Source organism: Ambystoma mexicanum, chromosome 14 (assembly GCF_040938575.1).
Source record: "Ambystoma mexicanum isolate Mex_15411 chromosome 14, UKY_AmexF1_1, whole genome shotgun sequence".
NCBI classification, from domain to species: Eukaryota; Metazoa; Chordata; class Amphibia; order Caudata; family Ambystomatidae; genus Ambystoma; species Ambystoma mexicanum.
In genome coordinates this window covers 144149741-144175687 of record NC_090940.1, presented here as the reverse complement: position 1 = coordinate 144175687, position 25947 = coordinate 144149741, and the positions used below count along the sequence as shown (strand labels likewise).

The following is a 25947-nucleotide window of genomic DNA, read 5'->3' as shown; positions in this document are numbered from 1 at the left end:
CTGCTGTGTGGAGACCAACATCAGATGTTTGAACAAACGTGGTCTCCAATTAGCAGGGATAACGGAAGTCAAAGACAAGAACGCTTCAAACTGGCTATATTTAGCAGAACAACAGAATGTATTCATGCTGAATGGACAAACTGATGGGGATATCCCAGGAAAGCATACATGGTCCAACAGACCACAAACATCGACGATTATGCCTAGATTTCAAGTAACTTCTTGGACGAGGTTAAAAGATTCTAAGTCATACGGCAGAATACTAGTGACCATAACCTACTAAAGATGACATGGGCCTCCAAGGATACAGGGAAACTGGTCACTAAGGCACATACGTTGGACTAAATCATGGAACCAACAGACTGAAGCTGAGGAAGTCCGACATCTTAGCCCTAACAACTACATGGAACAAACTAATGGAGAGACAAAAGACATGTCGTACGAGCCTCTACTGAACGCCTATAAAGTAGTCCAAACAGGAATAAAGTTTCCTCTTTTAAAACCCAGACACCAATATAGTAAAAGTCTAGTTGAAAGAAGCAGACAACTAAGCGGGATGTAAGGGCACTTAAAAGATTGGCTGCAAATGTAAACAAGGGTGAAACACTGCACCAAATCAAACAGAAGAAGCAACAATACAAATCCTGGCTGATAATCTTCAAGTCCCAACGAGATCAAGAGCAAGAGGAGACAATGCTGAAAGCCATGGCTAACTCCACTATAAGAGATATGTGGAAAATAATAAACAACATAATAACCCTTAACCAGCAGAGTCGCCTGAGCAGTGGTGTGACCGAAGCCAAAAGGGGTAGAACATTACTCAAAAGGTATTTGGAAGTTCAATGAGAGACCCAGAGGACGATAACGTAAATAGGCTGCAGCGTTGGGATCTGTATACGGTGCCGGGTGATGTAGAAAGGGTGATAAGAAAACAAAATAATTCCACCGCAGCCGGACCCGATGGACTTACAAACTTGATGCTAAAAAAGGATCCCAGCTCATGGGCATGTTTGATAACAACGATTCTTAAAAACATTGATCTCTACCATTATCAAGGACATCGAGTATAATCATCCTGATTTTCAAAAAGGGCGCGATAGAAGATCCGGGTAATTCCAATAGCCCTACTCGACGTGATCGGAAAAATATTTACCTCCATACTTCAAGTTAACCTGACCAAGTGGGCAGACAGGGCTAAGATCACTGACCCGCAACAAACTGGGTTCACAAGAGGCACAGAGCTGAACTTGTTCATCCTTTCACTTTAATTTGGGACGCACTAAGTAGTAAAGGCAAACTCTACCTAGCCACCTAAAACTGGGGTTCGACGGGGTGAACAGAGGAAAACTATGGGAAAAATTACAGGCCTGGAAGAGTCCCAATGAAATTTTGCAGCTGATTAAAGCATCACATCAAAATACATCGACACGTGTAAGACTAAACACTGCCGAAACCCTATCAGCCGCAATACAAACTAAAAGAGGGGTCAAGCAAGGATGCCCTCTAGTGGCAACCCTCTTTAAACTGTACATTGCATACCTCCCACACGTGTTGAAACAGACAAAACACTTTGCTCCAAAACTAAATAACGAAGAACTATCATTTCTAACCTATGCTGAAGACTTGGTTCTAGTGGATTAAACACAAATTGGTCTACAACAACTGCTAGAGAAATTGCAAGTTTACATAACAGCAATCAGCAAGTCAAAGCTTGTGGTGATTGGAGGAAATCAAAACAAGAAGCAAGATCGTTCCAATGGAAAATTGGCAAAGTGGAACTTGAAAACCTAAAAGTGGTCCACTACTTGGGAATTAAATTCAACAGGTCAATAGCTGAACAAAATTGGCAAATGGAGTTACTCCTCAAAGTCAAAACCTTGGCAAATCAAGGAGCGATATTAAACTCAAGGTATGGGAAGTTTTCCCTGATGCCACTTCGCCCATTTTGCATTCAAAAAGTAATATCCATCTGGACTTAAAGAGGCGAAGCCGGCTTGAATGTGACATGGAAAATATGGTCAGTCCGAGAGGGCAAATTTTGGAAAACAGTTTAAAAATTTACCAAGAGGTCTTCCGATAGTCGCATTAAGAATGTAATCGGGACTGCAATCCCTCCATTCCATAATAAGGTGGAAATCGCTGGTCCTATGAAAAATCAAAGCCACAGACCTGATTGCGGGATACAAAATCCTAACTAACGGCCTTGGAAAAGGAGCAATAACGCAAATCGCCTGGAAAGAAAACTGGACACAACATCTAGAACAGTTTGTCAATGGAAGAATTGCTAACAAATCCTGGAAAAGTTAAGGAGAAGTTAAAACGAGAAGACTGGATCAAAACTCAGGACTCAACGCTGGAATACAAAAATCGCTTCAAAATGCAGTCAAAGATCACCGTCAGAGAGATACCTTACCTGGATATCTTAATAAATTCCCTAGCAAGCACCATAGGAACCAGTTACTACCAGCGCTGGCGATTGGGCCGGCTCTCGCCCATGCTCTGCGCTGGAGAGTTGGGGGAGGGGGGAGGAGAATAAACAAAAAAAAAAAAAGAAAAAAAGCGTAGGGGGGCGAGCAGCATATTGCTGCTGTGATCAGCGCCTCCAATCAGAATGTAGCGCACAAAACTGCTAATGGTGGGCCATTAGTCACTTAATGTTTTTGTGCATGCATTCTGATGGGAGGTGAGGTGTATTGGGGTGTGGGTAGTTTAGGCAGCTTTGCCTCTCTGCAGGTGTGCATGTGTCGTCTTTGAAATAAAACTACTTTGATACTGGTCACAGCTGCAGGAAAAGCAAACTAACTTCCTCTGGTAACCCCTTGCAAGGGGTCACCAGAGGAAGTTACAGTCCTCAGCCACGACCTGATTTATTTATGCAATGTTTGTCGGATACATGGACCCGGATTATTTATTTGTGTATGCAATGTTTGTCTGATACCTGTATCCGACAGACATTGCATAACAAAATACCCCTATTAACATTGAAACTATCACACACAATGCAGCCACCCAACTGCTTTCAGAGGGGAGCTGCAGGAGCTGTGCGGTTCAAGTAAAATAAAACGTTGCTTATGGCGAACAGAAATCACCCTGTTCGAATAGTACCCAAGGGTGAGGTTTTTTTTTTATAAAAATGGGATGCAAATTGTGCATTTTAAAGAATATTTACTCTGCAACACTTGTCAAAACTGTTATCCGCGTAGTGCAGTAACTCATCACCAGTGCCACGGAAGTGGAATTGATAGTTTGGAAAAGAAGCAGCATGAAAGAAATAGCGCAGTTTTAAACTATTATGTTGGACATTTCCTTTGATCGGAGGTCAACTGCCAGCTCCGCCCCTCCTAAACCCTGCCTCCTCGGACACCGCCCTGCCCCTAAACTCTGCTCCCACCCCAGCCTTTGGTGGGATCCCCCACCAATTATTTTCCATTTCCACCACTGGTTACTACGGATCCGCCTCAACATTTACCCAACGAACTAATATCGACATACAAGAGGGAGTAGAGGCATAAACAACAGAACATGTAGATACTGTAACAAACAGGGAAGCTTGGAGACGGTAGAACATTTGTTAACTGAATGTCCAGCAACAAAAGAATCCAGAACATGATTAATGACAAACTTTCTCAAAGACTTCAAGTGTAATACAGAGAAAGACTGGCGGTGTGAATTTTTGCAAGGAAGTAACCCCAGGATTGTGTTTGCAGGAGTCAACTTCCTGGATAAAGTAACGAACGACCACGACAAGAAGGTTGAACCCACAAATTCTGTAGGGATTGTTAAAGGATGTGTGGTCAACACAACTGACGATGTTTAAAGCTGGAACTAGTAAGGTCCCAGCTTCTGACCACAGCTTCTAATAACATTAACAAAGGAATACGACTTCTTCTTGTTGGGGTGGCTCCCAGCGACCAGGAGCAGGCGATTTCCATCTAAATAGATGATGCTTGCCAAACTTCCCACAAATGCAGCTACAGACCACCACAACAAACCTCCACTACCAGTAGCCCCACACCCAAATACATCCACCACACCTCACAATCCCCCTATAAAACACCTCATTCAAATACTCCCTCGTAAAGCCAACAATACCCAAAAACTTCTCAGCCCCCCTAACTATAATCATAATTTTCTTAGCCGCCCTAACTATAATCATAAGTTTCTCAGTCTTGCTGCGTTTGAAAAGAATAAAAACTCCTTAGTCAACACCACTAAGTCACCCACCACCAGTGGCTGTACAACACCATCCACAGGAACAACAGAAGATGGCAAGAGCCCATCCCCAATTAGACAAACCTTCTCAACCCGATCCACACCAGCAGCTGGCAACCGTGCAACAGCCTCCGCATAAGAAAAAATTGTGAGACACTCTCGGACTGCACTCGAACCTCACAGACATAAGCAGGAGACCCCTTAAACATAACACAATGATCCCCACCACAGTTCCTACATACATGTACCGTCTCACTTAAACACTCCTTGACATTGTGGCCACCGCCACACTTCGCACAACAGTGCTTCCCTCTACAGACAGGCCACATGACCAAACTTCTGACACCGAAAACACAAGGAGGGGGCACATATTTTACCACCCGTAACTTCTCCCATCCAATCCACAAAAACCGGGGCACTTTCACCGACTGAAAACGACACCAAGACAGTAGTCGAAACTACTACCCCATTCCCAGGACCCAACCTATGCACCCCAACCACACCAACACCCTTAAGCTCTGACACCAAAAAGCACTGCCTTACCACTAGCCACATGAATAGGCGGTACAAAACATACCACCAGAATCCCCACCACCTTACGCAAACGCAACACGATCTCCTGCTGCTCAAAAGACGCACAGCAAACCAAAAGCTTACACCCACACAACTTACGGATAGACCAAGGCAACTGAGCCCACTCTTCACTGAAATCACAATCTCAATCAAGCACACCTGCCTGAAATCCCGACCCTCCACAGCACTGGCCACAAGTACCACAAAAGCTCCCTCTCCTCCGAAGCACCAACCCCCTTACTCGGCACACAAGACCAAACGCCAGACACCACACCTACCAACCACATCTCCCACCACTTCAGAACAGAGATGCTCTGCCTCCTCCTGCTCCAACACAGATAACTTCGAAGACATACTGTGACACCGTTGACAACCCCCACCGGATCCACAGGAGACCGGTTCCTAGACACAACCCGTGACTTACCCCTCTTCCTAGCAAGAACCGACTGCCACTGAGATCCAGAATCACTAGATCCAGAGTTCTCCATCGGTAAAAATGAGAATCCTACGCTAACCGACCTCTGCTGCGCCCTTCAAGCATCTTTTAATGCCCCTTCTGAAGCTGCCACTCTCCCAGTCACATAGCTCTCAACCATTTGTGTAGCAAAGGCGGGTGAAAACACCCGATTGTGTTTTTGGCGGGTGAGAGGCCCATTGAAATGAATGGGCGTGCAGGAGGCTTGGCGGGTGATTCAGCGCTTTACAAGGCGGGTGACACCCGCCAAAAGCGTGTGAGTTGAGAGCTATGCAGTCAGACCACCCCCCAATTACCACTCACACACTTCAGCGCGTCGGCTCCTGCCACAACACAGGCATCCCTCCATGACTGCCTTCCGCACGTCCCGACTACCCCAGCACAGCGTTCACCGCCGCCTCGCAGAGTTCTACTATCAAGTTCCCATTCCCCACATCAGAGGCACCTCGCGTCTATCTCGCACAACTATCTGTTAATGCCAATTGCATGCGTTTGACAAAACCAGTCACGCACTCCCGCACTCCCTCCCCGCCCACAGCCCCACCAGAGATGGGAGGGCGGAAAGGCCGTTTTGGTAGAACTTCACTCAGACAGCAAGTACCTCACGGGTTTTGTACCACTACCACAGTCCGCCTCTCGCTTCGAAAATCCCGAGCGAAAAAGTTGTATTCCGATTGGTGGAAAATGATCTGACAATAGTAACGACATGTCCGGGTAAAAGGTTAGTTTGGTAGAAAGAAAAGAAATACTTGGGACACATAGGATGTGAGTTAGTGTCTAGTTGCCATGCGAGAAAAGGACCATAGTAACGGCCCGCCCACTTTTCCTCACGTGACCTCTGATACCATCCGTGTGATTTCCACCGGAGCAATGAAGCGGTTCTGGGGCACTTTCACTGTTCGGGAGGCAGCGGGATTCGGGAAGCGGGAAACGGGAAGGCTGCTGGTGTAAGTGCACTGAATGCCTTTGGTTTGTAGTGGTTGGGGTGGGCATTTTATTTTGAATACCGGGAACGTTTCTACGAGATCCTGGAACGTCGGACTTCGTCTTGTCTGGGCAAGGCTCTGGCTGCCAGGCTGCAGGAGCAGCAGCAATCCGTGTGCTCTTGGCTGGCTGCAAATACAATTAGTATTTTCTTCCGAGATACCGTGAATGTTCCTCCAAACCACCAGATTTCCATAGGGCAGCGGGAAATTACATTTATTTTAAAAATCACGTTCAGCTATTCATCATGAAAGGTATGGAGCGCTAAGAAAAGAAACAGGGAGACAGTGGATGGTGGTGTTTAACTGATCAAAGGGGGCTAATAGAGTAATTTATTCTTTAATGAGGGTGTGTTTAGGATGGGTGGTTTTAGAGGGGTCGACTGGGGCTGAGCATCTGTTGCAAGGGGAAGGGGCATCTTGCTATCTAGGGAGGATGGGGCATTATGGTATTGGTCTAGACTAGAGGGAGGGATGGGGCATCTTGGTGGGGCCTGAATGGTTGGTTAGGGCACGCTGGTGTAGGTCTGGTGGGATGTGGCACATTGGTGTGGGTCTGGAGGAAGGGGGCACATTGGTGTGGGTCTGGAGTAAGGGATAGGGTCAGTGGTATGGGTTTGCAGGAAGGGTTGGGGTACATTGGTGTGGGTCTGTGGAGGGATGGGGACATGGGTGTGGGTCTGGAGGATGGCATGGGCCATCTAGGTGTGGGTTGGGAGGGTAGGATGGGGCATCTTGGTGTGGCTCTGGAAGGAGGTGGTGGGGGCACATTCCTGTGGGTTTGATGGGCGGGATGGGGCACATTGGTGTCGTTTTAGGGGAGGGATGTGGCACATAGGTGTGTTTCCGGAGGGAGAGATGGGGCTCAGTGGGTCTGGAGGGTGGCATGGGTCATCTAGGTGTGGATTGGGAGGGTGGCATGGGGCATCTTGGTGTGGCTCTGGAGGCAGGGCGTGGGGACACACTGGTATGGGTTTGATGGGAGGGATGAAGCACATTGGTGTGGGTCTGGGGGTAGGGATGGGGCACATAGGTGTGTTTCCTGAGGGAGGGATGGGGCACAATGGGTCTGGAGGTTGGCACGGGTCATCTAGGTGTGGGTTGGGAGGGTGGCATGGGGCATCTTGGTGTGGCTCTGGAGGGGTGGGGGCACATTGCGGGTTTAGGGGAGGCATGTGGCACATGGGTGTGTTTTCTGAGGGAGAGATGGGGCACAGTGGTCTGGAGATTGGCATGGGTCATCTAGGTGTGGGTTGGGAGGGTTGGACAGGGCATCTTGGTGTGGCTTTGGATGGGGGCACATGTTGTTTCATCTAGGTGTAGGTCTGGAGGGCAGGATCGGGGCATCTTGCTGTGTGAATGGAGGGATGGTGGCATCTTGGTGGGGTCTGTAATGCATAGGGGCACATTGGTGTTGGTGTGGTGGCACATTGCTGGGGGTTTGATGTGGGGGCTGGGCAAATTGGTTTGGGTTTGATGGGAGGGACGGGGATATTGGTCTGGGGAGGGATGGACGCATATTGGTGTGGGTCTGGAAGGAGAGGATGGGGCATACTAGGATGGGTGGTTTTAGAGGGGGTTGGCTGGGGCTGTCTGCGTGTGATTAAGGATCAGCACATGTGCATCTGTTGCAAGCAGAAGGGGCGTCTTGCTATGTGGAGGGAGGATGGGGCATTATGGTATTGGTATAGAGGGAGGGATGGAGCATCTTGGTGGGGTCTGGATGGATAGGGGCACGCTGGTGTGGGTCTGCCAGGAAGCGGCACATTGGTGTGGGTCTGGCACAAGGGGCACATTGATGTAGGGCTGGAGGGAGGGATAGGAACATGGTGTGGGTCTGAGCGGAGGGATAGGGACAGTAGTGCGGGTTTGGGGTACATTGGTGTGGGTCTGGGGGAGGGATGGGGACATGGGTGTGGGTCTGGAGGGAGAGATGGGGCTCAGTGTGTCTGGAGGGTGTCATGGGTCATCTAGGTTTGGGTTGGGAGGGTGGGATGGGGCATCTTGGTGTGGCTGTGGAGGAAGGGTGTGGGGGCACATTGGTGTGGATTTGATGGGAGGGATGGGGCACATTGGTGTGGGTTTAGGGGGAGGGATGGAGGGACATGGGTGTGGGTCTGGAGGGAGAGATGGGGCACAGTGGGTCTGGAGGGTGGCATGGGTCATCTAAGTGTGGGTTGGGAGGGTGGGTTGGGGTATCTTGGTGTGGCTCTGGAGGGAGGGGGTGGGACCACATTGGTGTGGGTTTAGGGGGAGGGATGTGGCACATGGGTGTGTTTCTGGAGGGAGAGATGGGGCACAGTGGGTCTGGAGGGTGACATGGGTCATCTAGGTGTGGGATGGGGCATCTTGGCGTGGCTCTGGTGGGAGGGGGTGGGACCACATTGGTGTGGGTCTAGGGGAGGGATGGGGCACATGGGTGTGTTTCCAGAGGGAGGGATGGGGCACAGTGGGTCTGGAGGGTGGCATGGGTCACCTAGGTGTGGGGTGGGACAGGGCATCTTGGTGTAACTTTGGAGGGAGGTGATGGGGGCACATTGTGGGACTGGGGGAGGGATGGTTCATCTAGGTGTGGGTCTGGAGGGCGGGATGGGGGCATCTTGCTGTATGGATGGAGGGATGGTGGCATCTTGTTGGGGTCTGCAATGCATAGGGGCACATTGGTGTTGGTCTGGGGGCACATTGGTGTTATAAATGTACCATTCAATATGTTTAAACAGTGGTCATGACAAGGAAAGAAACCTTAGAGCGTACTCACCGAATGAGCTGATGATTCGCACCCACTTGTGACTGGGATTCAGGAAAGACGAAGCCGGCGTGGATTCCACTGAACCCTCCCTCCCGTCCCGGAAATCCTCAGGGGTGGCGGTCGGGCGTTTGGGGCGGCAGGGGAGGGGAGAGAGAGAGAGAGAGAGAGAGAGAATGAATATAAATAAGGAAGGAAGGAAGAAAGACAGGAAGACAGACCTGTGGTAGGAATGGTCTGACCGTTGAACTGTAGTTTAAATAGAAGTCCCGTCGTGAACAGCGAGTGGAAGCGCTACGGTAAGGGTGCTGCAGTTTGTGCAACCGCTGGGAAGTAACAGGAGCTGGTACGGGAGACAGACAGGAAGAGATGTTAGAAACACAGAACGTATTAAGGACAGATAGGAATAAACCCTTGATCCGAACTCACGTAGCGTTGGTATGTAGGAGTAGCAACGCGTCTGTTTGTTGTGAAGTGAGGTTGATATGCTGTGCTTGGTCGAGAGGGTGGAGCCGAGTCGCCGTGTGGGAGCCAAGCAGCTAGACTGTAGCGTGTGGTAGCAGCCGCCATCTTGGGTGTAAAAATGGACGCCGTATGTCTCCGAACCCAACGGTGCCATAAAGACCAGCGCTTTCTAAGAGGCGTGACAATATGCCCCCTCCGAAGGGCAGGGGAACCCGGCTTACCGGGATGAGAACGAAAGAAGTGCTGAACCAAAGGACATGTACCACAGAAGCAGGTTCCCAAGACCTGTCGGCGGGTGAATACCCACGCCAATCAATCAGAAACTGAAGACGACCCTGATGTATACGGGAGTCACAAATTCCAGCCACTTCATATTCAGGACCCAATGGTGTAGAGACAGGAGGGGGACGAAAACCCCAGTGTCTAGAAAAGCGATCCTTCACATCCTTCTTAAGCTGGGAGACATGGAACACTGGGTGGATCCCGGACCATGTGGAAGGGAGTCGCAGCAGACCCTACCCGTTGAAGAATAGGGAAAGGACCAAAGAACTTGGGTGACAGCTTGGAGGGCACCAGATGGCGGGGTAGGAAGCGATAAGCCAACCAGACATCATCCCCTGGAGCAAGCTGCGGAGCCGCAGAGCGGTGTCTATCGGCAAAGTTCTTGACACGTTCCTGGGTAGCAAGAAGAGAGGATCGAGCCGCCCGCTGACAATCCCAGATGCATAAGAGCAGACTGTCGACATCTGGAAACTTAGATGGAGAAGCTAAACCCACATGAAAACAGATCGGATGAAATCCGTAAGAGCATAGAAATGGGCTAGTCTTCAGAGCCGAATGTTTCGAGTTATTGTAAGCAATTTCAGCCAAGGGAAGAAGTTTGTGCCAATTGTCCTGAGAGGCTGAAACGTAGCAACGTAAGTAACCTTCCAGTGTCTGATTGAGACGCTCAGTCTGGCCGTTGGTTTGTGGATGGAATCCGGAACTCTGGGCCTTATTGATCTTCAGATATTTACAGATCTGACTCCAGTATCGAGAGGTGTACTGCAGACCACAATCCGAGACTATGGTTTCCAGAAGTCCGTGGAGGGAAAAGATCTGGGCGATGAAAATTCTTGCCATTTGAGGGGACGTGGGTATCCGTGGAAGTGGGATAAAATGGGCCATCTTAGTAAAATAGTCCACTGCTACCATTATCGCGGTGAATCCTTTAGAAACCGGTAGGTCAACCACAAAATCGGTCGATATGAATTGCCAGGGACGAACTGGAACAGGCATTCTGGAAAGGAGACCCTGGGGAGCAGTACGTAGTGTCTTGGTTTGCAAGCATATAGGACAGGCCGCGACATAATCATGGATATCCTTGACCCATTCAGGCCACCAAAAATGTCGCTGTACCAGTTCCATGGTGTTGGCTCTTCCACGGTGTCCTGCCATTTGTGAGTTGTGGCATAATTGTAACACCATACTTCTCAAATTTTCAGAGGGTAAAAAAAGCCGTTTCTCTCGGTAGGCACATCCCTGAGATAACATCTTTAAGTCTTGTAATGCTGTAGGGTTATTTCTCAGAAACTGCGTTGTGGCCTCTGAGACGGTAAGAAGGTAGTCACCACAAGTAGGAAGCGAGCCCTGGGGAACAAAGGCTCTGACCGAGAGGGTTTGGAATTGGTGGAATCCTGTCTTGACAAGGCGTCGGCCTTGAGGTTGGTTCTGCCAGGTATGAATGTGAAAGTTATATCATAAGGGGAAAAGAAGTGCGCCCAACGCCCAATGTCTACTATTTTGAGTCTGGGCATACTGCCGGGCTCGAAGGTTGCTATGGTCTGTTTGAACTTCGATAGTATGCCGTGCACCAAGTAGTAGATGGCGCCACTCCTCGAAGGTGCGTTTGATAGCCAGTAGTTCCTTTTCAAGGACTGTGTAATTTCTTTCAGAAGGTGAGAGAGTCTTAGACATGAAGGCCACCGGGCACTCTATCCCCTGCTTGTTCTCTTGTAACAGGACGGCTCCTAAGGAATGGTGAGAGGCGTCTGATTCCACAATTAACCTCTTAGTTTGGTCTGGAGTAAGAAGCATAGGACCAGAGACAAACCACAGTTTAAGTTTATCAAAGGCTAGTTGAGCCTCATTCGACCAGACCAAAGAAATTGCACTCCCTTCTTAAGAAGAGCAGTCATAGGCAGGATTTCTTCTGAGTAATTAGGAATGAAACGTCGGTAAACGTTTGCGAATCCGAGGAATCTCTGAAGGTCCTTTACACTCCCTGGAGTCGCCCAATCAGTAATTGCGGATACATTCCGTGGATCCATCGATGTTCCCTGTGAAGAGAGAATGTAGCCCAGATACGCCACTCTGTCCTTGTGGAACTCACATTTATCCAACTTACAGTACAAATGGTTATTGGAAAGTCTTTGGAGCACCTCCATGACATGTTGAATATGTTGAGAGAGAGAAGGAGACATGTTGCCTTGGAAACTGTTCAGGTCACGTAAACGTGCTAGTCAGCTGATCGGACGTGCTTTGCTTACACGGAAGCCACGCCCCCTTCCTTAAAGCCTTCAGCCGCGGGAACTTCGTTGCTGCTAATTGTACGTTACTACGTGCCTTTTCGTAGCCCGCCTACAGCACTGTTTGCCTTCCTCGGATCACCCTCCATGAACCTTATTTGACTTTGAACTCTCGTTACCAGACCTTGGCTTTGTACTCTGTTTCTGCTTATCTGGATTACCCTACGGACTTGTTACCACAGCCTTTTCTATTCACGTGCAGTTCTCCTTTACTGCCGTAAAACCGCAGGAGCCTCCCCGCTCAACCTTCAGTTCTACTGGCTCTGCGGCGCTTCACTTCCGCTCAAAACTGGACTCCAGCTCTCATACAACTTACACTTGCACGAGCGCCTCTGCTTTCCATCTGAGTTCCGGCTCTACGATTAAGACCGGCTGAGATCTGCTTCAGCGCGACGCTTGGGAATTTCGCTAATAGCGTAAATTGTATCCTGGTTGGTCCTTTTCTCCCTGTTCTATCTGAATCATCTATTTGGAAGTATAAGTCCCATCCTACCAGTTCTGCATATCAAGGATTGCCTTTGCTCCAGCTACTGATTAACTGTGTTCGCATCCTGGGAGACTGTTTTGTCTTTTCTACTGAAGTGCATTTACGAACGCTTTCCAGGACATGCACCAACCCGGCCCTAGTGCGTCCCTTGTGCCGTTCGGATTGTCCTCCCTATACTAACCTTCCCACTTTATTATTTTATCTTGTCGTTGTCATCCACCATTTGGATTTTCTGTTCCTTATTGTAACTGGTACAGGATTCCCTCTCAGATCTACTCACATACACTACCTCAGGTACCGGCAGTTCTTTTGTGTTAAATAGAAATAATTTAAAACACAAGTTAGGCATAATACTCAAACCTTTCTGTATCTCTTGCAGCATTGATCTGGCGGTGCGCTCAATCCCGCTCTTTTGCATTATAGACTGCTCTGTCTGTTCTCACATAAATAGCAGAGTGGTACATTGTGAAAAAGAGCACCTCTCTAAGAGGAAGCCTGATTCTTTGAAATCAGGGGACCTGGGTTTCTGGAGACATCTACAGCTCATCCGGTTTCTGGAGACATCTACAGCTCATCCTACATCTCGATCCAGGTTGGGGTCACGCACACCTTCCGGCTCGGTGATTAACAGTATGTCGTCCAAATAAACGACCACCGAATGAAGAAGAAGATCCGAGAAAATATGGTCCATGAAGCGCTGGAAGACTGCAGGGGCATTGGAGAGACCAAAGGGCATGACCCGGTATTCAAAATGCCCAAAAGGTGTACGAAACGTCTTCCATTCGTCGCCAGCTCGAATCCAGATGAGGTGGTAAGCTCCGCGGAGGTCTAATTTTGTAAAGACTGTGACACCTTGAACGGCTTCAAGGATATCAGGGATCGGAGGCATTGGATACCTATCGGCGATTGTAATCTTCTTCAGACCGCGATAATCTATACATGGTCGAAGTTCTTTAGTCTCTTTTTTTGGTACAAAAAATAAAGAGGCTCCTGCTGGAGATGTTGATTCTGCTATAAGACCATGATGTAAGTTCTTTTGTAGATATTCCTTTAGAACTTCCTTTTCCTGTGAGGACAAAATGTACATACCCCCGAAGGGGATAAGAGCATCCGGAGTCAGTTCGATAGCGCAGTCGTCCCTCCGGTGAGGTGGGAGTTCTGCATATTCAGTTTCCGAGAAAACCATGTTATAGGGTTGATAGACATCTGGAATGCCCTGAACGTGTTTAAGTATAGTAGAGCTTGGACAATGTTCTTGCAAAGAAGGCCCATGATGAAACCCTACAGCCTTGTTAGCCAGGCAGTATTTGATACAATGTTCCGACCTCATAAAAAGGGTTCCTGCCGTCCAGTTGATATACGGATTATGGATCTTGAGTCAAGGTAATCCATGTATGATTGGATAGTGAGCTGTTCGAATGAGATCCGTGATGGTTTCACTATGGGAAGCTATTCTCATATGTAGAGGTTGAGTTTGTTTAGTTATAGGGCCTGAAACCAAAGGGCTTCCATCAACTGATTCGACTGGGATGGCTAGCATCTTAGAAGAGGAAGGCACTCCTACTCGTTGAGCCCATTGAAGATCAATAAAATTTCCTGCAGCACCACAACTGACCAAGGCGGGTACATACACGGGCTCAGCATTATTCCATTGAAGAGAAATGTTCAGAACGACCATTTGAAGATTCAAAATTTCTGTGACTTGAGTGGGCATATGCAAAGGCGAGGAACCATTTCTCAATTCCTATCCGCGGTTCCCTGACGGTAGAGAATGAGCGTTTCCCGATCTCCTTACTGGAATGATGGGACAGTTCTGAACAGTGTGATCTTTGGCCCCACAGTACATGCAAAGATTCTGCTGTCTTCGCCTGTTATGTTCTTCTGGGGTTAGACGACCCTGTGCCAAGCCAATCAGCATCGGTTCATCGGGTTGAACCCTGGTGGGAATAGGTGTGTTATCTGAAGTAGAACATGAATTCCTGGGTCTACGACGTTCTCTGTCTTTCCTGTATCCGGTAATCCATTTGCATTACCATGGAGATTAGTTCTGCAAGATTGGGGGGACGAGAGACTCGAGATACCTCATCCTTAAGCTTCTCATTTAGGCCTCTTCTAAAATGAGTAATGAGCGTCATCAGCCCAGGAAGTACCAGCTGCCAACTGTTTAAACCTAGTGATATAGGTCAGTATGTCCTGTGAACCTTGCCTAAAGTCCAGGAGTTGTTCCTGAGCAGAGATAGTAATCTCTTGCCTACTAAACAGAGTCCTAAGGCTATTTAAAAAAGCCAGAAACGAATCTAATAATGGATTATTATTAGTGACCAATGGTGTAGCCCAAGCTAAAGCGGACCGTTTAAGTTCGAGATTATATGGCCAACCTTATCCCTATCGGTATGAAAGAAGGGAGCCTTAAATGAAAATTGGACGGTACAGGCCTCAATGAATGCCTTCAGTTTATGGGGATCACCATCGAATATTCCTCCAGGAATCGGGCCAGGAGGTAGCTCCGTGCAACTAGGGGCTCTCCCCATCTGTTGGCTTAAAATAGCATTTTCTTGTTTGAGGGATTGAACCTCGACGGTCAGAGACTGCACCGCTGCCAGCAATTGTTGCTGTTGGGCCGGATCCATGTTGGGGTATACAACCGGAAAGTAACTCAAAGAATCAATCTGCGTCACAACCACTGATTATTTCTATTAATCTTTTTGGGCGTTGCTAACTGTTATAAATGTACCATTCAATATGTTTAAACAGTGGTCATGACAAGGAAAGAAACCTTAGAGCGTACTCACCGAATGAGCTGAGGATTCGCACCCACTTGTGACCGGGATTCGGGAACGACGAAGCTGGTGTGGATTCCACTGAACCCTCCCTCCTCTCCCGTGGCGAAGCCCCGGAGGTGGAGAGAGAATCCAGGGAAACCCTCAGGATGAAGAAAACCCTCGGTGTCAGTCGATCGTCTGCTTCTGGTGTCCTGTGGCAGTGGGGATTCCAGGTGAGGTTACCTCGTACTGTAGACTACAAGGAAAGTGGACAATACACAGTAAGTAATGGTGGCTGGTAGAGTAGGATCATGGGAGAAGGTAAGGGTAAACACCTTGTTGCGGACCGGAAGAAAAGAGTACGGGACACCAGAGCCTCTGCCTCTGGGAAACCTCGGAAGACTGCACTGTGATAGAGAAATAGGTTTAATTAGGGCCGAGCAGGAGAGAGAGAGAGAGAGAGAGAGAATGAACAAGGAGTACCTGTGGTAGGAATGGTCTGACCGTTGAACTGTAGTTTAAATAGAAGTCCCGTCGTTTGGCGGAAATGTAAGATTGACTGCGATAGAGGGAAAAACAACGTCAGGATAGTGCTACAGTGGAAGGGAAATAAGACAGTCAGCCCCGGCTTCATACCTCGTATGAGATCGAAGAATGATCGTGATTGAGGTTCCGAGGCGACCCAGAAGTTTTCCCTTTGGAGAGAGAGGGTTCGAACTGCGAGTGGAAGCGCCACGGTAAGGGTGCTGCAGTTTGTGCAACCGCTGGGAAGTAACGGGAGCTGGTACGGGAGATAGACAGGAAGAGATGTTAGAAACACAGAACATATTAAGGACAGATAGGAATAAACCCTAGATCCGAACTCACGTAGCGTTGGTAGGTAGGAGTAGCAACGCGTCTGTTTGTTGTGAAGTGAGGTTAATATGCTGTGCTTGGTCGAGAGGGTGGAGCCAAGTCGCCGTGTGGGAGCCAAGCAGCTAGATTGTAGCGGGTGGTAGCAGCCGCCATCTTGGGTGTAAAAATGGATGCCATATGTCTCCGAACCCAGCGGTGCCATAAAGACCAGCGCTTTCTAAGAGGCGTGACAATTGGTGTGGTTTGATATGGGGGCGGGGCACATTGGTGTGGGTTTGATTGGAGGGATGAGGCACATTGGTGTAGGTCTGGGGGAAGGATGTGGCACATGGGTGTGTTTCCTGAGGGAGAGATGGGGCGCAGTGGCTCTGGAGGGTGGCCATGGGTCATCTAGGTGTGGGTTGGGATTGTGGGATAGGGCATCTTGGTGTGGCTCTGGCTGGAGGGAGGTGGTGGGGGCACATCAGTGTGTGTTTGGGAGGGATGGTGCACATGGGTGTGTTTCTGAAGGGAGAGATGGGGCACAGTGGGTCTGGAGGGTGGCATGGGTCATCTAGGTGTGGGTTGGGAGGGTGGGATGGGGCATCTTGATCTAGCTCTGGAGGGAGGGTATGGGGCACAATGATGTCTCTGGGGGAGGGATAGGGTCACATTGTGGGACTGGGGGAGGGGTGGTTCATCTAGGTGTGGGTCTGGAGGGTGGGATGGGGGCATCTCTGTAACGCTCACCTGGTTCCCTCGGAGGCGCTGGTCTTGACTGGGCGGTGAAACCGTCTTCAACGTCAGGCGTAGGATTCGTTTGGCTCCCGGATTTGGCCCCTTTCTCACCGAAAGTTTGACCTGAAGGGTGAGGTGTCTGCAAGTGGAAAATCAAGGTATTAGTGGCTGGAAGGTTGGGAGAAGTTCCAAGCCCCTCTCTCCCTCTCTCCCCGTGGTACTCGGTCGATTGTTGTGCTCACCTTAAATAGGTGAATGCTGGGCTCTCCATCCTGCGTCTCATGCAGGGGCGCTGGGTCCAGTTACTTCACTGGATATGAGTTCAGCCTCTTAATTGCAGAGGGTAAGTTGAGAGCGATGCCGCCGTATGCTGCACGAGCGTGACTTGTAAGTATTAAAATTCCCTTTAGATTGCTCTCTTCAAATGTCTTATCTCCTTAATGTCTATGTCTTTTCCCTTTCAGATGCTGTCGGTGCCGAAGAAGATGCTCCCCCCAGGTTCGTGGCAGAGAGCGTAACAAGAAGATGGTGAATACGAAGGCACGTAAGTAGAAAGGCTGCTCTAGGGCTGTAGAATGCACCTTAATGTCTCTTTTGTCTTTACAGGTGCCGGAATGCAGCGCGAGCAGAGTTGGAGCGAGCGTAACACAGGTAAGCAGTTTTGTAACTAAGCGTTACTAACCAATGTTCTTTGTCTTTGCAGGCCCGATGCCGGACGAGATATGCAGAAAAAACGCCTTGAATGCTGCCGATGGATCGGGTAAGTTGAACCGCTAACTTTGCCTTTGCCTAACCTGTGCCTTTTGTTTTGCAGGAGCTGCTGAAGACTGAGGATTGGTTCCCAGCAGGCAATTTTCGTATTCACAGGATCCGGAACTGAAGATTCGCTGGAGCTGACACGGTGAGCGTCCTGCTGCAGATGCAGAATAACGCGAAGCACATTGCACCAATCGGGTGTGGTTTAAATAGTCCATAGGAGTGCTTAGGTGTCTTCTTCCACAGCCTCGCCCAGGCAAAAGAGTTCCTGCTTCCAGAAGGGGTCCAGCATCAATGATCCAGGGAGTGGTGCCTGCCCCACCCAGAAGGAAAAGTAGTCCCTGCCAGAAGAGAGTGAAACATCATCTTGCTGGTAAGTAAGCAGCATGGTCTGCTGCAGGTAGGTCCACCCAAGCACTTTCACACTTGTTATGAGCTCGGCGCTTCCTGTGCCAGGACGGGTCCATGCTATGAGCCTGGCACCACCGGTGCCAGGACAAGGTCCAAAAGGTCCCTATTGGGACTTGCTGGTGCCGATAGTATATGTTATGAGCCTGCTTCCAAGGATGTTGGATAGGTCCTGACTCCTTGGAAGCAGTGGTCATGACAGATGGGGGCATCTTGCTGTGTGGATGGAGGGATGGTGGCATCTTGGGGTCTGCAATGGATAGGGGCACATTGTCGGTCTGGGGGCACATTGGTGTGGGTTTGGGAGGGACAGGGACATTGGTCTTGGGAGGGATGGCTGCATATTGGTGTGGGTCTGGAAGGAGGGGATGTAGCACATTGGTGTGTGTCTGGGGGGATGGGGCATAATAGGATGTGTGGTTTTAGAGGCGGTTGGCTGGCTATCTGCGTATGATTCAGGATCGGCACATGGGTATCTGTTGCAAGGGGAAGGGGCATCTTGCTATGTGAAGGGAGGATGGGGCATTGGGGTATTGGTCTAGAGGGAGGGCTGGGGCATCTTGGTGGGGTCTGAATGGATGGATAGGGGCACGCTGGTGTGGGTCTGGCGGGTTGGGGCACATTGATGTGGGTGGGGAAGGGATGGGGACATGGGTGTGGGTCTGGAGGAAGAGATGGGGCACAGTCGTTCTGGATGGTGGCATGGCTCATCTAGGTGTTGTTTGGGAGGGTAGGATGGGACATCTCGGTGTGGCTCTGGAGGGAGGGGGTGGGGGCACACTCGTATGGGTTTGATGGGAGGGATGGGGCACATTGGTGTGGGTCTGGGGGGAGGGATGGGGCACGTGGGCGTGTTTCCGGAGGAAGAGATGGGGCACAGTGGTCTGGATGGTGGCATGGGTCATCTTGGTGAGGGTTGGGAGGGTGGGATGGGGCATCTTGGTGTGGCTCTGGAGGGAGGGGGTGGGAGCACATTCGTGTGGGTTTAGGGGGAGGGATGTGGCACATGGGTGTTTTCTGAGGGAGAGATGGGGCACAGTGGGTCTGGAGGGTGGCATGGGCCATCTAGGTGTGGGTTGGGAGGGTTGGTTGGGGCATCTTGGTGTGGCTCTGGAGGGAGGGGGTGGGACCACATTGTTGTGGGTTTGATGGGAGGGACGGGGACATTGGTCTTAATGGTGTGTTCTGGAAGGAGGGAATGTAGCACATTGGTGTGGGTCTGGGGGATAGGGCATACAAGGATGGGTGGTTTTAGAGGGGGTTGGCTGGGGCTATCTGCGTGTGATTCAGGATCGGCACATGGGCATCTGTTGCAAGGGGATGGGGCATCTTGCTATGTGGAGGGAGGATGGAGCATTGTGGTGGGGTCTGAATGGATGGAGAGGGGGACACTGGTGTGGGTCTGGCGGGATGGGGCACATTGGTGTGGGTCTGGAGTAAGGGGCACATTGGTGTGGGTCTGGAGGGAGGGATAGGAACATCGTGGTGTGGGTCTGGGTGGAGGGAAAGGGACATTGGTGTGGGTCTGGGAGAGGGATGGGCACAGTGGGTCTGGAGGGTGGCATGGGTCATCTAAGTGTGGGTTGGGAGTGTAGGATGGCATATGGGTGTGGCTCTGGAGGGAGGGTGTGGGGGCACATTTGTGTGGGTTTGATGGGAGGGATGGGGCACAGTGGGACTGGATGGTGGCATGGGTCATCTAGGTGTGGGTTTGGATGGCATATTGGTGTGGCTCTGGAGGGAGATGGTGGGGGAACATTGGTTTGGGCTTGATGGGAGGGATGGGGCACAGTGGGTCTGGAGGGAGAGATAGGGACACAGTGGTGCAGGTGTGGAGGGAGGGATTGGGACACAGTGGTGCGGGTCTGGAGGGAGGCATAGGGACACAGTGGTGTGGGTCTGGAGAGAGGCATAGGGACACAGTGGTGTGGGTCTGGAGCGAGGGATAGGGACACTGGTTCATGTCTGGAGGGAGGAATAGGTATACAGTGATGCGGGTCTGGAGGGAGGGGTAGGAACACAGTGGTGTGGGTCTGGAGGGTGGGATAGGGACACAGTGGTGTGCGTCTGGAGGGAGGGTGGCATACAGTGGTGTGGGTCTGGAGGGAACGATGGGGACACAGTGGCGTGGGTCTGGAGGGAGGGATAGGGACAGTGGTGCGGGTCTGGAGGGAGGGAAGGGGCGTAGTGGTGCAGGTCTGGAGGGATAGGGACACAGTGGTGCTGGTCTGGAGGGAGGGATAGGGACATGGTGTGTATCTGGAGGGAGGGGTGGGGCATATAGGTGTGGGTCATGAGGGATGAGGACATTGTTGTGAGTGTGACGGGCGGCATAGGACACATTGGTGTGGGTCTAGAGGGAGGGATGGGGCATCCTGCTGTGAGGTGGGAGGTTGAGGCATCATTGTATGGGTCTTGAAGGGATTGGGTATCTTGGTGGAGTCTGGATCGGAAGGGGGCATTGTTGATCTGGAATGGCGGGACAGGGCATATGATGGGGGCATGTCAGGGAATGATGGAGCATTTGGGTCTGAGTGAGTGCTGGAGCACTCTGTTGGGAAGGAAGGGGGGCATCTGGGTTTGAATGGAGGGATGGGGTATGTATGTCTAGATTGAAGAATGTTGGTTTATGGGAGGGGTGGAAGCATGTGTATGTTGAAGGGATGGGGTAATCGGGTGTGGGTATAGAGAGAGGGTGGGTGGTGCCATCTGAGTGTGAGTCTGGAGGTAGAGGGTGAAGCATATGGGTGTGGCTCTGAGAGGTGGAGCTTCTTGGTGTAGGTATGGAGGGACGGATGTTGGTGTCTTTGTGTGGGTTCGTAGGGAGGGATGGTGGCATGTGGGTAAGGAGGGAGGTGGCATTTGAATCTTGAAAATGTGTTTGGAAGGAGAAATGGGGCATTTGAGTGTGAATTGGGACATGTAGGGCTGGGACATGCAGGGCTGGGGTTTCTGCTTGTGAGTGGGGGCATGAAGGAACATGAGCAGCCGGAGGGAGAGCCGCGGCCCGACCTCGGTTGCATCCCAGACGTGCACTCACACAGCCCGGGGCACCTCTCGCAGAGGTGTCCGGGGTGCGTGGGCAACCAGGCGCCGGCAAGCAGGGATTCCCTTCCACCATTAGGGGGACCGCAACCCAGCAGATGGATAGGGACACCTGGCAGGGTTGGGTTAACCTGTTGGGGATCTCCCCAACCATGCACCGGAATGGAAGCCCTGTGCGGCCCTCTCTCGTCACCAAGCAGGCCGCTGCGCTGGCCGGGGCCATGCACTCCCACTTTCTGACCCGCCAGTGGGTGGGCATTGGTGGGCGCACCCCGATCAGCAGGGAAGCCCTGAATGGGGGCAGCCGGGAGCAGAGGGAAACCTGACTTCTTTCGAAGGGCGCTTCCCCAGGCAGACGGGCCCAGCATGCCAGGCGCGAGCCGTGAGCCATGGCGCAGCAGGCTTACACAACAGGCATCGAGGTTAAACCACAATGGTCTCGGCTAAGCTGGACAGGGCGCCGGGCTGTCTCACCACAGACTGTCTTGCCACAGACTGCCTCTCCTGCACCTGGCCATGCTGTGTGTGGCTGTCTTTGGTGTCCAGCGACTACCGACGAAAGATGGCCATGGAGCACAGGCCTTGCGACCATGTGGGCTTCAGCCACAGGTCAGGACAGCGCACACTCTGCTGCGCCAGAGGCACAGGGCTGGGGAATACACCCCCCCTGTACAGGCCTGAGGCCAGCTGCCCTGAGCTTTGTGCTCCCCCCACACCCCCGATTACGGCCTCAGATCAGATGTGGTGGCCCGCTGAATTTATTATTAAGCGGAGGAAAAGAAACTAACATCGATTCCCTCAGTAACGGCCAGTGAAAAGGGAAGAGCCCAGCACAGAATCCCCGTTCAACGGCAGGTGTGGGAAATGTGGCGTACAGAAGATCGACTCCCCGGCATCTCTCAGGGGACTCAAGTCCTTCTGATCGAGTCTCACCCCGCGGACGGTGTTAGGCTGGTAGCTAACTTTGGCACGCCGGGATCAGGTCTTTTTGGAGTCGGGTTGCTTGGGAATGCATCCCAAAGCCTGTGGTAAACTCCATCTAAGGCTAAACATGTGCGCGAGACAGATGGTTAACAAGTACCGTAAGGGAAAGTTGATAAGAACTTTGAAGAGAGAGTTGAAGAGGGCGTGAAACCGTAGAGGGGTAAACTGGTGGTATCTGTGCAGTCCACCCACAGGATTCAACATGGCAGGCAGGTCGGTCGCCTGGAACGGTGGATGCCATTGCGGGACTGTGGCCTGGGCAGACCCGGCCCCTGCAGAGCGCATTTCCTCTGTGGTGGTGCATCGCGTCGGGCTGGGAAGGCCCCAGGCGGCAGTGGCTCTCTGCTCCGGCAGAGAGTGTTACAGCCCCCTGACAGCAGATTTGCTGTGTCTGCTGGGCCGAGGGAGATTGAAAGCTGCTGTGCCCTTCTCCGGCAACCGTCCTGGCCCCTCTTGGGGGTCTCTGGTGCGGCGACTGGAGACGGGGCTCCCGATGCGACTGTGGTGGACTATCCTCAGTGCGCACCGACCACGTTGTGCCGCTGGGTGGGGAGCCCCACAAAGGGTGCCAGGGGTCCGAGGAGTCTTAACATGTGCACAAGTTGGAGGGCCGAATTAAACCCTGTAGTGCAAAGAAGGTGATGGCCAGCGCGTGCCGATTGCAGTGGCATCCTGTCGCGGTGGACGCACCACTGACCCGTCTCGCCCGCTCTCAGGGAGATGGAGCATGAGCGTATGTGATAGGACCCGAAAGATGGTGATCTAGGCCTGGTGGAGGTCTGTAGCGGTCCTGATGTGTAAATCTGTCGTCTGACCTGGGTGTAGGGGCAAAAGACTAATCGAACCATCTAGTAGCTGGTTCCCTCTGGAGTTTCCCCTCAGGATAGCTGGCACACGGAAACCACAGCTTTATCTGGTAATGGGAATGATTAGAGCTCTTGGGGCAAAAATGATTGCAACCTAATGTGTACGAAGCCCGTCTCGCTGGCGTGGAGCCAGGCATTGAATGCAAGTGCCCAGTGGGAAACTTTGTTAAGCAGAACTGCCGCTGCAGGATGAACCGAAGGCCGAGTTAAGGCACCCGATGCCGATGCTCATCAGACCCCAGTAAAGGTGTTGTTTGATATATGGAAGTCGGAATCCGCTAAGGAGGGTTCTCTTTTCTTTGTGAAGGGCAGGGCACCCCGGAATGGGTTCGCCCTGAGAGGTGGGCCCGAGCCTTGGAAAGCATTGTGGTTTCCGGCGGCGTGCGTGGCCTCTCGCTGGTCCTTGAAAATCCAGGGGAGATGGTGTAAATCTTGTGCTGGGCCGTACCCATATCCGCAGCAGGTCTCCATGGTAAACAGCCTCTGGCATGTTGGAACAATGTAGGTAAGGGAATTCGGCAAGTCAGATCTGTAACTTCGGGATAAGGATTGGCTCTGAGGGCTGGGTCGGTCGGGCTGGGTAGTGGGGCAGTCAAGTGCGCCGCGGCCGGCGGAGGCGTCTCATTCCCCTCCCCCTGGGGCCGGCGCCGACTCTAGTTGCGGGCCAGGCCCTGCCTTTGGACCGCCACAGCCTCAGTGGTCTTTTCTCTCCATTCCCCTCCCAGGGTTCGGGCCCGACGTTCTGCCTAGGCTAATGCCTAGCAGCTGACTTAGAACTGGTGTGGACCACGAGAATCCGACTGTTTATTTAAAATGACGTATTGCGAAAGCCTGAGGTGGGTGTTGATGCAATATGATGTCTATCCAGTGCTCTGAATGTCAAAGTGAAGAAATTCAATGAAGTGCAGGTAAAGGCGAGAGTAACTATGACTCTCTTAAGGTAGCCAGATGCCTTGTCATCTAATAAGTGACGCGCATGAATGGATGAACTAGATTCCCACTGTCCCTACCTAGAAACCACAGCCAAAGGTCAAGTCCAAGACAGGGTACCTTTAGCAGGTCCCTTTCCTCCATGTTGGGGTAAATGCACTCAAAATTGCTGGCCTTGAGTTCCATAGTGTTTGTGGGTTAGTACCGGAGGGAAAGGCTCTAATGTGGTGGGAGAATCTCAAAGGGGGGGCCTGGCCAGAGCTCCAGGAGAGTGCAGTCCCCCCGGCCTTGGGCGCCTGTCTCACGTGTGGGTCGACTGTCCTTCACTGGAGGGATAAACTCCAAGGCGGGCGAGAAACTTCTTATGTGGAAGGGGGGGAGCTCTAAGGTGTCCTGGCCAGACCTCGAGGATGACCATTGGTGCTGGCCCATGCCCTTGGGGACCTGCCGATCCTTTGTCAGGCGGGGGGGAGGCAAAGGCCCTTCCCATCCAGGCCCATTGGAATGCATTGCCCTACCTGATGGCCACTCTCCTAGCCTGGCCATCTGGTCATTGGCAATAGAAATGACTACAAGGACAAGATGGCCGGGCTGCTCTGGAAGTCCTGATGGAGGTCAATTTAAAAATGTTCTCCAGTTGGGTCTATAAGGAGCCCGGACGCTTTTGCCGAGAGGTCCCACTCTGTGACTCTGGGTACACAGATTACAGGAAAGCTTAGTCACCTTCTTCCGGATTACTAATAGACTGGGTGAGGGGGACCTGTCTGTGCTCCTCTTCGTTCTCGCTGCCCGACCCGGGGTCTGTGGCGAAACTACTGCACCTCCAGCAGAGACTGTCCTGCTGGAGGCACTCTTCTGAGCACTCCATGGGATCGATTTTGTGCACTTGGTCCGTCTAGGGTTAGACTGCTTGGCCAGCCTCGGCTGTTTCAAGCAATTTGCTTCCACCTGCCTTGGGACTGTGGCAATGGTATGCCCCCCTCAGGGAGGGCCCCCTCCTGTGGGCAGCTCTCCCCACTGAGCAGAGCAAAGGCCGAGCAGCCCGGCAGCTCCCCAGTGGTCAGAGCAGCCTGGCATCTCCCAAGTGGTCAGATCAGAGTGGATGGGGTCCCCCTGCAACCCCCTGCAAGCCACAACACGGCCCCTTCTCCACCAAGAATGTTTCGGAACGCATCTTCCGTGGGGTGCTGCCCCCCTCTGTTGCCAAACCCCCTACCGCTTCAAGTTGTGCCTGAGCCTGGCCTCGTCCCTCCCACCACGTGGCAGAGCAGGCTGTGCCGCAGCCGCCTGTGTGACTGACCTGTCCACCCGACCACCGAAAGATGGCGTTCATTTCTTTGTTGACCACTTCCCAGAACAGTTTAAGGATGGGGCAGGACCACCAGACATGGAGCCACATGCCTACTTCTTTGCAGCCACGCCAACACATCTCTGATACTGAGGGGTATATTTTATGTAGCTTCTTCAGTATTAGGCGCCACTGCACCAGTATCCTGGTCTACATTTCACTGATCTGCATCCCTCTCATCAATTTGGGGATTCGCTGCCACACTTCCCACCACTGTTCTTCAGAGATCGGGAGGGGCAGCGTGTCTGCCCATTGTTTCAGATAGGACCACTGGACCTGTGCCTCTGGCATTGTGAATAATTTGTACATTTTACTAATCATTTGTCTATCACCAAAGTGTGTTAGCAAGTACCCTTCGAGCGGAGTGAATTATCTGGTAGTGGATTGTTTCATATCTCGAGAAGAGAGCCAGTGCCGCAGTTCAGCATAGCAGTCCCTATTCTCCCGCAAACACATGGTTTGTTTGCAGAGCTGGAATGACTTAACCTCCTGTCCCTCTATCATGACCCTTGCGCGAATGCTGCCTGCTTTTTCCCACCTGGCATATGCTCCTTTCTCTAGCCCTGGGGTAAACGGTGGGTTGCGGAATAGGAGAGGGAACGGAGATGGGTAGGACATGATCTTTGCTTTTTTAACCATCGCATCCTGTGTATCCCCATCAGGGCTGTAATTCGGCTTCTGTGCATGTTGGGGGGACCTGTCCGCTCTTGGGCACCACAGGACCTCGTCTAGGGGCCTTTCCCACCACTGCCCTATCCATCCTTCGCC

At 51.5% G+C, this 25947-nt stretch overlaps 1 protein-coding gene across 3 annotated transcripts in view; it reads right to left on the bottom strand.

Moving 5' to 3' along the window:
- Window positions 1-5986, bottom strand: part of MIS18BP1 (MIS18 binding protein 1) — a 1508798-nt gene extending 1502812 nt beyond the window's left edge. For 2 of the 3 annotated variants that reach the window (XM_069638746.1, XM_069638748.1), the window contains exon 1: window positions 5862-5986. The gene's annotated coding sequence lies outside the window, so the exon portion shown is untranslated. The remainder of the gene's footprint in view (window positions 1-5861) is intronic. The other variant, XM_069638747.1, reaches the window with a different exon arrangement.
- Between the last annotated feature and the right edge of the window lie 19961 nt (window positions 5987-25947).